Raw genomic sequence first — 14243 nt, forward strand, 5'->3', positions numbered from 1 at the left:
AGCCAAAGGAATGTTGAAGAAGAAAGCCAAGGTTGGTGGTATCACACTTCTAGACTTCAAGCTCTATTACACAGCTATAATCAGTATGGTACTGGCATAAAAAGAGACACATAGATCGATGGAACAGAACAGAGAACCCAGAAATAGATCTCTAAGGCTATGGTCAACTAATCTTTGACAAAGCAGGAAAGAATATGCAATGGAAAAAAGACAGTATCTTCAACAAATGGTGTTGGGAAAACTGTACAGCCACATGCAGAAAATTGAAAATGGACCATTTCCTTACATCACACACAAAAATAGACTCAAAATGGATGAAATACCTCAATGTGAGACAGGAATCCATCAAAATCCTGAGGAGAACACAGGCAGCAACCTCTTCAACCTCCGGCCCAGCAATTCCTTCCTAGAAACATCACCAAAGGCAAGGGAAGCAAGGGTTAAATAAACTATTGGGACTTCATCAAGATCAAAAGCCTTTGCACAGCAAAGTAAACAGTCAACAAAACCAAAAGACAACTGACAGAATTGGAGAAGTTATTTGCAAATGACATATCAGATAAAAGGCTAGTTTCCAAAATCTATAAAGAACTTATCACTCTCAACACTCAAAGAAAAAGGAATCCAATCAAGAAATGGGCATAGAATATGAACAAACATTTCTCCAAAGAAGATATCCAGATGGACAACAGACACATGAAAAAGTGCTCCACATCACTCGGCATCAGAGAAATACAATTCAAGACCACAATGAGATACCACCTTATGCCAGTCAGAATGGCTAAAATTAACAAGTCAGGAAATGACAAATGCTGGCGAGGATGCAGAGAAAGGGGAACCCTCCTACACTATTGGTGGGAATGCAAGCTGGTGAAGCCACTCTGGAAAACAGCATAGAGGTTCCTCAAAAAGTTGAAAATAGAGCTACCCTATGCCCCAGCAATTGCACTACTGGGTATTTACCCTAAACATACAAACGTAGTGATCCGAAAGGGCATGTGCACCTGAATGTTTATAGCCGCAATGTCCCCATTAGCCAAACTATGGAAAGAACCTAGATGTCCATCAACAGATGAATGGATAAAGAAGAGGTGGTATATATATACAATGGAATACTATGCAGCCATCAATAGAAATGAAATCTTGCCATTTGCAATGATGTGGATGGTACTAGAGGATATTATGCTGAGCGAAATAATTCAATCAGACTAAGACAATTATCATATGATCTCCCTGATATGAGTAATTTGAGAGGCAAAGTGGGGGGTTTGGGACAGAAAAAAGTAAAACAAGATGGGATCAGGAATGAGACAAACCATAAGAGACTCTTAATCTTACAAAACAAACTGAGGAGTGCTGGAGGGAAGGGGGTGTGGAGAGGCTGGTTGGGTTATGGACATTGAGGAGGGTATGTGATATGGTGAGTGCTGTCAAGTGTGTAAGCCTGACATTTCACAAACTTCTACCCCTGGGGCAAATAATACATTATATGTTAATACATTATATGTTAATAAAAATAATTAAAAAAAACCTACATATACTCTTTACCATACAATCTAGCAATTATTCTCTTTGGTATTTATCTGAAAGTAGTGAAAACATATCCACACCAAGACCTGGACAGATGGGGTTTTAGCAGATTTATTCATAATTGCAAAGCTTGGAAGCCATCAAGACATCCTTCAGTAAGTAAAGGAATAAATAGCTACATTCAGACAATGGAATATTACTTAGCACTAAAAAAAAAAAAAAAAAAAAAAAGAAGAAGTTCCAAGCCATGAAAATACATGGAGATTGAGGAAGCTTACTTTCAATACTAAATGAAATAAATCAATAAGAAAAGGCTACGTACTATATGATCTATTCTGGAAAATGCAAAATATGGAGGCCATAAAAGGATCAGTGCTTGCCTGGGGATGGGTGAAAGGGACAGATAAATAAATAAAATACAGAGGTGGTTATAGGACAGTGAAAATACCGTGATACCATAATGATGAATATTATGCCATTATTTGTCCAAATCCATAGAATGTACAGCACCAACAGTAAACTTTAATGTCAGTCATGGACTTTGCATGATTATGATGTGTCAGTACAGGTTCATCTGCAGTAACAAATACACTACTCTGGTAGAGACAGTGATAATGGGGGAGGGTATGCATGTGTTGAGGTAGGGTATATATATGGGAAATCTCTATACCTTCCTGAAGGTATTTTGTTTTGAACTTCAAACTCCTCTCAAAAAATAAAGTCTTAAGTTAAAAAAATGTTTATGTTATTTAAGCCACAAATCTGTTATTTGTGGTTGAAAGTATCTGAACCAATACACCACCTTGTGAGGCAATTACTGGTATTACTCCCATTATCCAAGTTTAAAAAAAAAGGTCAAAAAAGGAACTCAATTAAAGTCACACAGCTGATAAGTGTCAACACCAAACTAAGTATCAGCTATATCTGATTCTGATGCCCAAGCTATTAACTTCATTGCTGTATTGCATTTCATACTACTCTACATGTAATTAAACATGCATATCAAAACAAAAAACAATGATTTACAGTTGAAAATGGTTCTATTATACCATATTTGGAAAGAAGAGATATCTATGTCTTTCTTAATTTGTGAACATTATTTTAGTGAGCTTCATTTTCCTTATCTGCAAAAGTGAAACAAACTATACCAATCAAGCAGGCATGGTTATTATGTTACTTAAATAACATATGGAAAATATTTCAAAGCAGTAATATCCTATACCAACATGCAAACTGAACAATATTTATTAAGGTATATTTTAATATTTGTTATCTATTTATATATTTCTTTATCAATCAACAGATTTCTCAGACAAAATAATCTATTTTTACATTTTATTGATGGCTTTTTCTTGCTGTTTCTCCACAGTTCCTTGTCTCCTCTAATTTAATGTAAGCTCTGGAAGCTGAGGATTGTGATTTCACAGCTTTATATCCCCAAAGACTTCTGAATCATAAAGTGATACACATAATACATGTTCGATACATTATGTTGAATGAACATGATGGTATTTTATCCTTTCACATCCAGCATATACATTTCTTATTATATCCCATAAAGTATGAGATGATGCTTATTTCCAACATTAAGTAAAAATAAAGTATCAACAGAAAGTAACAGATCATTCCATAGTTTAGGTTAGGAAAAATGCTCTCGGTTGTTATTCTTACCAAATAAAGCAAACCTACCAAATAACATTTTTGAATTCACTTCATTTGGCTCAGATTTTTAGAAAAGCTGAAGTTTTTAATGAGAAGAAACCTGCTGTGTATCAGTAAAGTTTCATTTCCATTTCCAGCCTTTTTTCTGCATTTTTTTCTTCCCACCTATCTACCGAACTACCCATGTTCCACAGCACTCTTAAGAAGATAAGCTTACCAAAAGAGTTTTGAAAATGCATTTGGAAACATAGCGTTCTTTCTTATTCTTACAATTTCCATTGCTAAAATGTATCTTTTACTATAGATAACTTAGGGTTTTAAAAAATTAAGTCCCACCATGTGTGAGCAAATAATTGAACTATACTTATCTCCCAAAACAGTAAAATGTAATACTAACACTAGATTCCTGATGCATCTGACTTTTGAATATGATAATAATACTTAAGAGAGGAGGAAATCAGATGAAATAGAAAGATGGTTTACATAGTTTTTAACTTTTGACATAATTTTTGAAAAGGAAGAAAGCATCTACTATCTAAAACAAATCTGTATAAAACTCATTCATCACATTTGCTACTCCCTTGACAATTAAGAACAGATCTGAGAATGCATTTATTCTTAAGCCTATAGATCAGGAGTAACTTTTATCAAATGTTTATTTAATTCCATATAACCTAGAAGCAGTGAGTATTTAAGGTAAGTAAATTCTAAAAATATAAATGTTAATTTAATTTAATTTTTTTTTTAATTTTTAAAAGATTTTATTTATTTGAGAGACAGAGAGAGAGAGAACATGGTGGGGGGGGGGTTAGAGGGAGAAGCAGGCTCCCCATGGGACTCGATCCCAGGGCCTTGGGATCATGATTTGAGCCAAAGGCAGATGCTTAACTGACTGAGCCACCCAGGCGCCCCCAAAATATAAATGTTTTAAAAATTAAAATTAAAAGATAAAACAAAATATGTGTTTATTATACACTTTAAATCAGAATATGTTGAAAACTATCATTTTCTTTCAATAACAATTCTCTAATATAGATAAAATATACTAATTTTACAGTGTAGGAAGGTAGGATTATGGGACAAGATTACATGACTCCATCTCTAGAGCTTTCACAGAGTTTCATAAAGTGTATAGGCTTTCTGATTTAATAGTCAATAATAACCAAGGTCTTACTTCTGTGGTCCATCACTGTATAGCCTTAAGCAATCTGCAAGTACTCTGTGCTCTTCTATCTGTCCTTATAAAATGAAAAGTAATTCACCCATTCCTTTTTTCCTGTATCATTCATTCATTCAGTCAGTCAGTCAATATTTATTGAACATATTATATCTAGCCTGGTCCTAGCTCTCAAGCTCTAGAAATATTATATGCACATGGTGCCTTTAGAGACTTCCCGTGTACTGACAGAGACACAATTTAAAACCCTAATTACAATGCAGGAAGATAAATGCTGTAATAGTGGCATGTACTTGGCTCTAATTAGAATATAAGGAAGGTGCACTGAATTGAGACCCAGTCTTTTATCTGTAAAAGCTTCCCAGAGGAAGTAGCATTTGAAAGGAGCAGTTGTGGTATAATATCCTCAAGCCAGGATCCAGTCCCTAAAGTAGACTCACTGTTTTGAGCACTCAGTAAAATTTTCCTTTATCATCTTCATTTGCTGGGTCAATTAAAATAAGTACTTGGCTCTTAAAAAGACTTATTTCTGGTGTTGAAACAGACTAGGCCTTACAGCCCCTTACTCATCCACTTAGTTTTAGAGACAGGGGACTCAACAGGGAAGAAGAAATTAGGCATATGTGTCCTTCTGATGAAGAACTTGTGAGTGAAATAAAGGGAACTCTTTGGTGTCAGGCCAAAAAGCGATCGATAAACAGTGGTTTCTTAGATCCTTTAAAGTTTAGATTCTATATGATCTACATGATCTACATCCATCCTCCTAAGTTTTATCCTCACTGGCCATTTTCTTACAATATAAGAGTAAACAATTTGAAATTGGTCAATTCCTTGTGCTTATAAGAATGAAGACAACTCCAGACAGGCTGTCCATAGTTTTCTACCTTTTCCCAGGCTGATACATAGAGTTATCAGGTTTTGAGCTTCCTTCAGTCTTTAGCATTGCAAGTGTCTTAACATTTCTAGAACTTCAGGCATCCTATTGTGTATTCCAGGAAAAAGGAAGGAGAACAAAAGAGAAAACAAAAACAACTACAAAAAAGCCTTGATTCTGTGGGTCAGCTCCTTTAAATAGCTTTTCTCGAGTTAACACACAATACTTCTACTCACATATTATATGGCCATTTCTAGTACAGATGAAGTAATAGTAGTAGTAGTGGTAGTTATCATCTCTGTAATATAGATTTGGACTCAAATCTAGGATCAAGGTCAATAAGAGTTATTAGTGTTGTGAATATGAGAATTGAAGCAAGCAAGGCCTCAGGATAACTTGTACATTTGGACCTGAGAAAATGATTGGCTATAGATGACATTAATTGAGAAGGAAAAAGTTTTGTATCAGAGAGAAAATACAAGATTTCTGTTTTGACATTATCAAGTTTACAGTGCTTAAAAGACCTACCAGGCCTATTTGAAGTTAGTCTACATTTAGGAGACAGGTTATCGTTAGGGTTATAAATAATCATTTATATAATGATGACATGAAAAACCATGGAAATAGATGAGATCACCAGAAAAAGTGTTGGGAAACAATTCTCCAAAACATTTCTGCAGTTTTTGTTTATGATTATCTTTTTCAAGGATGTTTATGTCATAGACTGCCTTGGAAGATAGAGATGGGTAGACAGAGATCTACCTGGAGCAGAGGTAAAATTTACTTTCTAATCAGGGTACCAGAAATAATGGCTCCATCCAGCAAAAATGCTGAGCATGTTTGCTAGTAGCCCTTAAAAGATCAGTTGAGGGGTTTCCTGAACATGTGATGGATCTGTGCCATAGCATCCAACCAGATCACTCTCTGTTATTTCTATGCACATTGAAGGAAAAAAAAAAGAAAGTAATAGAAACATGAAACCAAGGTGCTACATATTGTGCCATGAGAGGTCAAATCCACTGTCTCTGACTTAGTTCAATGTCTTCTGCTAGCTTCTATAAAATTAAGGTAAAATGTCAGAACTTTCACAGTTCTTAAAAATAGAAATGAAAAAGAAAAGAGAGAAAAAGAATGATATTTTGGACTAATCAATATGTATAGAACAAGAGAGATTGGGAGTGAAGGAAAGGAGAATAAGAAGTAATAGCCAGTCATATTGGAACCAAACCAGAAGAATTTATTTTACTGTTTTTCATGGAATTCTATATTTAAAATATCTTGCAAATGGGAGATCATCTTTGTTCTGATGCCAAGTGTTTGAATAAATGGTTGGCCACTGGATCCAATAAATTGTAGGAACTAATTAAGGAACTTAACCAATAATCCACTATCATTGACCATAACTTATTCATGTATCTGTGAAAAACCTCAATCTCTTTAATAAGCAGTCACTGCTAATGTCACACAAATAATACAGACATTTATGGACATCTGGGAAAGCTTTTTTTTTTTTGAAACAACTGTAGGTTCACATGCAGTTGTAGGAAACGATACAGAAAGATCCTATTAACCCTTCACTCAATTTCCTCCAGTGGTAACATTTTGCATAACTACGGTACAGTACACAACTAGAAAACTGAAGTTAATTAAACCCAATCAGAAAATCACAAGTTTTATATCCATTTGTGGGTACCAGTATATTTAGTCCTATGCAATTTTATCATATTTATATGTTGATATGATCACCACATTTAAGACAGAACAGTTCCATCACAAGGATCCCTTGTGCTACCATTTTATAGTCATAAACACCTTCTTCCTTTGTGAAATAAGAATTAGCCAAATAAAACAGAGAAGTTGGGCAGGAAAAGATGTACAAAACCTATGAAGCTTGAGAAAAAGTGTTAAGCTTAAAGAGCAGCAACTTTTATTCTATACTGTGAATTTTTTTTCCTTTGCTTTATTAGAAATGGACTTATAATCTGTGTTGTTTTTTGGGTGAAAACAATTTGTATGACAGATGGCTAAATGTCTAAATAGCAGATGGATAGATGGATGGATGGACTGATGAATGGATTGATAAAGTAAGTACTTTTTTCATTATCATCCTCTTTTAATCACCTATGGTCTATCTTCAGTAATGTACTAAACAAATGTTATCAAATGCCTCCCATTTAAAATCTAAATTCTGGTGAACTAAGACTATTTAATCAATGCAAATGTCATCTTTTATCCAATCCTGGATCCCTGGTTATAAATCAAGATATGGCAGAACTGAGAATCAGAGTATGAATCATCTGGTTAGTATATTCTTTTTTATTTTCCCACCCACGTGAGGATGACATATTCCAGTTCCTTTAAACTCTCTGTTCAGTTAAGCATATATACATTCCCAAGTACAAATATTAACTTCCATGAGTAATATAGTTTGTATCCTTATTTTAAAAATTTACTTTATTAATTAACATACTGACCACCCCTTTTTCTAAAACCATTAGATCTATTTAATGTAAAGATTAACATCAAAAGCCTTTCCTTTACAGTCTTGCTCTGGTAAGGTAACAGCAGTGGAGAAGGGGAGGACAATTCTCCTTACAAATGCCATATGAGCTTATGTTAAAGATGGATATAGAAATAGGAACAAAAAAAAGTTCCTCGGGGGACACCTGGGTGGCTCAGTGGGTTAAGCCTCTGCTCTGCCTTCGGCTCAGGTCATGATCTCAGGGTTCTGGGATTGAGTCCCACATTGGGTTCTCTGCTCTGTGGGGAGCCTGCTTCCTCCTCTCTCTCTCTCTCTCTCTCTCTCTCTGCTTGCCTCTCTGCCCACTTGTGATCTCTCTCTGTCAAATAAATAAAATCTTTAAAAAAAAAATTCCTCGGATGTTAAAAACAATGAGTGCCTACACATAAAATCGGGAAATTGTAGGGAATGCAGGGAAGAAGTGAATAATTGTGCTTTGCTGGACAACAGTGCCATGGAAAACAGAGAACATGAAGCCTAGGAAATAGGTAGAATTACAGAAAATTATTATAGAAAGGACAAGATTATAATTACTCTTTATGAACCCAAAGGAAGCAGCATGCATGGAAAACTCTAAAAAGGACTAACGTGTAGTGAAAACTGGTCAGAGTGAGACTATGAAAATAATCCAGGTGAGTGAGCTCTCAAATACTTTCATCCATATTATCTCCAAGACAGTAATGTCCTCTCTACTACACAGAAATGAGTGAATTGTATAGACAGATTCTAACAAGTTAACATACAAAACAAAATAAAACTGTGTGATTTCTAGGGATTTTGCAAACTGTTAACTTTCCCAAAGCATTAGGATATAATCTTTTAACAGATTAAAGGAAAAAAAGATACCTGAAATATTTATCATCTTCATTTTCAGATTGTGCCCTGGTTTTGAGAGAATATTTTAGATAAACTTGGCAAAATATGTTTTGATTCCTCTGATTTATCTGATAATGGCACTGTATTAGAAGTATTAGAAGTACCCATTACTCAAGTACACTACAATAATCTGTTATTAAACTAAATTTTTACAATTTATACCACAATATATGTGTTTTATAAAATGCCTTTTCTGTGATGAAATTTGAGAAAATAGAATCATAATAAAAATTGCTAAATGCATTATACATATTCACTTAACTTTAATAAAGCAAGTTATTTTTATTCCATTTTACAGATAAATTGAGCTTCAAGGAAGCTGTGTCAAATATTCAAGTTAATAAGTTGCTAAGCTGTGGTTTTAAATGGGTCTGTCTCCAAACCCAGTGCTAAAGTTTATAAGAAGAGTTATGTATCAAAGTTTTCACTGGAAAAATGTTCATTTTAAGCCTTAGCAACTTCATTCAAAATATCAGTTTAGCAGGTCTTCAAAGCCAGGACCCTCTCTTATTAAAAGCATCCATGAAGCTCTTTTAAAATCATAAAAAGAAGTAGACTTGCCTTCTTTATAGTGTATCTGATTTAGTTCAGGAAGATATTTCCAATCTAAAAAGGACCCTATGTTATTCATCTCAATCTGGCAAATGCATAGCATTATTGCTCCTTTTTGTTCCAAACTTGTCTTGTATTTAAATCCACTGCTCAAGGAAACACTCAACTCTTTAGACAGAATAAATAAGCAAAGCAAGAACTGGATCTTTCTCTTTAACCTTTCTCTTTTCCAGGTTCATTACTAACTTGTGTCAGAAGCTTTTTCCCATTTCCTACTTCCCTCTTAAACACCTTTGTTCTAACTTTTCTTCAACTTGAATAATAGTCTCTTCTTTCAAAGAGAACTCTAGGACACATTGAGAAGTAGGAAGATATTTTTCCATCATCAAAGTCCAACTAATACCTGACAATACTAGTTCTTTCTATTCACCTCCTCATTCTTAACTGTCAGTATCAAAACCTGATTTCAGGTGAGGATCTAGCACAAATACATGAAGTTATAAAGAATACATTATTTGCATTTTAAAAGAGGGTAACTAAGCTACAGAAAGGAATCTCAGTTATGGAATTTAGACCCTAGAAAGGTGGGAAAAGCTCTTTTGGGAAGATGGTTACAGCAGAGATTAACATCATGGATCTTTTCTCATTTCCTCTAAAATCACCAAACTATGGAAGCACCTGGGTAGTGAAATTGGTTAAGGGTCTGACTCTTGGTTTCAGCTGAGCTCATGATCTCAGGGTATGAAATCAAGCCCCACATTGGGCCCCATGCTCAGCACAGAATCCGCTTATGACTCTCTCTCCCTTTCCTTCTGCCCTTTCCCCCCGTCTAAAATTTAAAATAATAATAATAATAATAATAATAACTGTAAAAAAAATCACCAAACTATGAAGCTATGAAGCCAATTTTATCCCTTAAAAGTAAATGAAGCTCTGATGATTTTAAAGTGCTGACATAGACCATCCCTGCAAAAACAAATTTGGATGACACATAGTGCACTAAGTCAACTATGGTAATTATACTTGTAAATCCTTAATCTACTCCTTCACAAGCCATTTAGATAATCAGTAAAACACTAGACAATAAACCTTAGGGGACAGCTGCCTCACTGAAACACTGATAACAGAAACACAACTTTAATTTTACAAATGAAAAAAGCTTGATAAAGGTTAACTGAAAATGATCCAGACTCAGGACAAAATATAAGATCTATCTTATAACCCACAAATATTGGTAAATGAGCTATTTTAATAGAAAAAATCATGCATTTATTATTGAAAGTATACTTTCTATGTGTAGAATATCTTTCTATGCCCATTCTCACATCCTTTAAGCTCATTTGTTTTTGCTCCAGCCATTGCTGTGGTATCCAGCTGTGTACAAATGTAGTCAAACATCACCTAGCCTCAGCTAATATGAATACATCACTTGTTTTCTGTCCTGGACCTTTCTGCTGCCACAATACAGGATGCAATAGCCTTGTAACCACTCTAGCCCATGAGGAAAACAAACATGGAGTTATGAGGTATTTATCCTCCCTGGACAACCCTTGACAAATGGGAAACTTAATGTTGCCAGTGCAAAAAGTCCTTTTACGTCCCAAGTAGGTAATGCTGAGGGATATTTTACATGGTTCATCAGAGGGCACCTTGTGCAGCTGAAGCTCAACTGCTCTCAGTGTTAACCAGCTCAATGATGTACTCTTGAAGAGCTTTCTCTCTTTCCATATTTTATTCTTTCTTGCTCTCCCCATTCTGTTCCTGACCAGGAAGGTAATTGCACTCAAAGCGTATTCTCTGGTTCTGAGACAGCTGGTTACTACTATTAGGAGTGGTCCTGATAGTAGTAAATTGATTGATCACTTGCCCAGGGGCCTGAAAAAAAGGTTAGAAGATGGTAAGAAGTTTGGGAAAGAGACAGTAATGGATGGAGGTACAAGAGTGGGCAAACATGAGAATTTTTAATCACGTAAGAATTCCAACAAGAAAACGTCTGCAGTGGAAGAGGCAATGGGCAACCAATGTATAGGAACATATATCAGAAACATTTCACAAACATGTCCTCACAAAGAAGATTACCATTTTCCAATAAAATTTAGAGCCTTATCATGATTCCAGATTTCAAGGTATACTACAAAGCTGTAATCATCAAAACAGTATGGTACCAGCACAAAAGCAGACAGACCCTCAGAATAGAGAACCCAGAAATGGACCCACAGCTATATGGTCAACTAATCTTCAACAAAGCAGGAAAGAATATCCAGTGGAAAAAAGACAGTCTCTTCAACAAATGGTGTTGAGAAAACTGGACAGCAGCATGCAGAAGAATGAAACTGGACCACTTCTTTATGCTATACACAAAAACAAATTCAAAATGGATGAAAGACCTTAATGTGAGACAGAAAACCATCAAAATCCTGGGGAAGAACACAGGAAGTAACCTCTCTGACCTCAGCCATAGTAACTTCTTTTCAGACACATTGTTGGAGACAAGGGAAACAAAAGTAAAAGTGAACTATTGGGGCTTCATGGAGACAAAGCTTCTACACAGTGAAGGAAACAGTCAACAAAACTAAAAGGCAGCCTATGGAATGGGATAAGATATTTGAAAATGACATATCTGATAAAAGGGTTAGTATCCGAAATATATAAAGAACTTCTCAAACTCAGCTCCCAAAAGACAAATAATCCAGTTAAGAATTGGGTAGAAGACATGAACAGATGCTTTTCTAAAGAAGGCACCCAGATGGCTAACACACACATGAAAAGATGTTCAACATCACTCATCATCAGGGAAGTACAAATCAAAACCATGATGAGATACCACCTCACACTTGTTAGAATGACTAAAATTAACAACACAGAAACAACAGGTGTTGGTGAGGATGTGGAGAACACAAACCCTCTTGCACTGGGTGTGGAAATGCAAACTGGGGCAGCCACTCCGGAGAAGCCACTCTGGAGAATATTCTGGAGGGTCTGCAAAAAGTTAAAAATAGAACTACCCTACCACCTAGCAATTGCACTACTAGGTATTTCCCCAAAGGATACAAAAATGCTAATTCAAAGGTACACATGCACCCCAATGTTTATAGCAGCATTATCTATAATAGCCAAACTATGGAAAGAGCTCAGATGTCCACTGACTAATGAATAAAGAAGATAAAGAAGAAGTGGTATATATACACAATGGAATATTAGTTATCAAAAAGAATGAAATCTCGCCATTTGCAATGACATGGTTGGAGATAGAATATATCATGCTAAGTAGAATAAGTCAGTCAGAGACAAATACCATATAATGTCACTCATATATGGAATTTAAGAAAGAAAACAGATGAACAATGGGAAGGAGGAAAAGAAAAAAAAAAAGGGGGGGGGAGATGGGACAGACCATAAGAGACTCTTAATGATAGAGAACAAACTGAGGGTTGATGGAGGGAGGTAGGGGAGGGATGGGCTAGGTGGGTGGTGTGTACTACAGAGGGCATTTGTGATGAGCATTGGGTGTTGAATGTAACTGATGAATCACTAAATTCTATGCAGAAACCAATATTGCACTATATGTTAACTAAAATTACAAAAAAAAATCAGAGCCTCATTGATGAACATCTGAGCCTGTAGTTATGGCACACCCAACACCTAAATATCAACAAATGGTTCAAAGAGAAAGAACATTATAATGAATTTCATAATTCCAGCTCCCTTTTTCTTAAGACTTCAACTGTTAGTATACCTGACACCGAATAATCTGAAAGTTTTAGAGATAAGAAACATGATAACTGGGGCGCCTGGGTGGCTCAGTGAGTTAAAGCCTTTGCCTTCGGCTCGGGTCATGATCCCAGGATCCTGGGATTGAGCCTCGCATAGGACTCTCTGCTCAGCAGGGAGCCTGCTTCCTCCTCTCTCTCTCTCTCTCTGCCTGCCTCTCTGCTTACTTGTGATCTCTGTCTGTCAAATAAATAAATAAAATCTTAAAAAAAAAACATGATAACTTTGTATACTCACCCACACATACAATGGCATAGTCTCTTGAATAAGAGAAAAATATAAAGCAACATAGAATTACATGATGAAATCTCTAAATGTTATTCACATTTAAGCTTCCACAGAGGGCAAAGAAGATTATTGGGGTGAGATTAAAAATGAATTTCAAATTGGCTTTTGAAGGAAAGGAAGAATCTGGGATGACAAGGAGTAAGAGCAAAGTTAAAGGTACACACAGGAAAGAAATATCAGGTATGGTGGAAAAGAGGAGCTAATACTTACTGTGCTCTGTAGGAACCACATCATACTCTGGGCCATGTCCATTCCATGCCCCTCCCCAGCTAAAGTCCTATGGAATGGACTTTCTCAGCCTTTCTCATCTCAATAAATTTCAAATCTTGCAGGTGCTCAGCTGGAAACTTGGAGGCTATCAATCCAAATCTTGCTAGCTGTACTTCAATGTATATACTGAGCCTAGTGCTTTCAATCACATCTACCACCAACAGTCTCATCGAACCCACATCATGTTTCTCCTGGTGCAATGGTGCTTCTGTTTGGTCTCACTGTACTTATCTTTGCCCTCCTATAGTCTCCTCTTCCATAAGAAGCCAGAGTAACAATTCCCTAAAATTCAAGGAAGATCATTTTACTGCTCTACATAAAACTCTGATAGTTTCTCTTTCTGATTCAGAATAAAATCCAAAATCCTTACTATGGCTTCATGAGGTCTGACACCCCCCCCCCCCACTAGCTCTCTCATCCAATTGTCAACTGATCCAGCCGCATTTTCCTTCTTGCTTTTCTTTAAACATATCAAGCACATGCCTTTCTTAGGGTCTTTGCACTTATTTGCTAGTATCTTTTAAAAACAAAACAAAACAAAAGACCAAAAACCAAAACCCTCTTCTCCATATGATAACCACTTGGTTGGTTTCACATTATTCAGGTCTCTATGCAAAGACCACCTCTTGAAAGAGGTCTTTTACAGTAACTGAATTTAAAATAGTTATACTTACTCTCAATGACTTTACCTTGCCTTATTCTTCTTTAAGACATTTATACTG

General features: G+C 35.7%; 1 long non-coding RNA gene across 1 annotated transcript in view; it reads right to left on the minus strand.

Annotated features, from left to right (window-relative positions):
• The window catches only part of LOC125105112 (uncharacterized), a 272805-nt gene that overhangs the window by 95484 nt on the left and 163078 nt on the right, over positions 1–14243 (minus strand). The window contains exon 4 of the long non-coding RNA XR_007128811.1: positions 2557–2654. This is a non-coding gene — a long non-coding RNA (uncharacterized LOC125105112). The remainder of the gene's footprint in view (positions 1–2556; positions 2655–14243) is intronic.

Source organism: Lutra lutra, chromosome 7, assembly GCF_902655055.1.
Source record: "Lutra lutra chromosome 7, mLutLut1.2, whole genome shotgun sequence".
NCBI classification, from domain to species: Eukaryota; Metazoa; Chordata; class Mammalia; order Carnivora; family Mustelidae; genus Lutra; species Lutra lutra.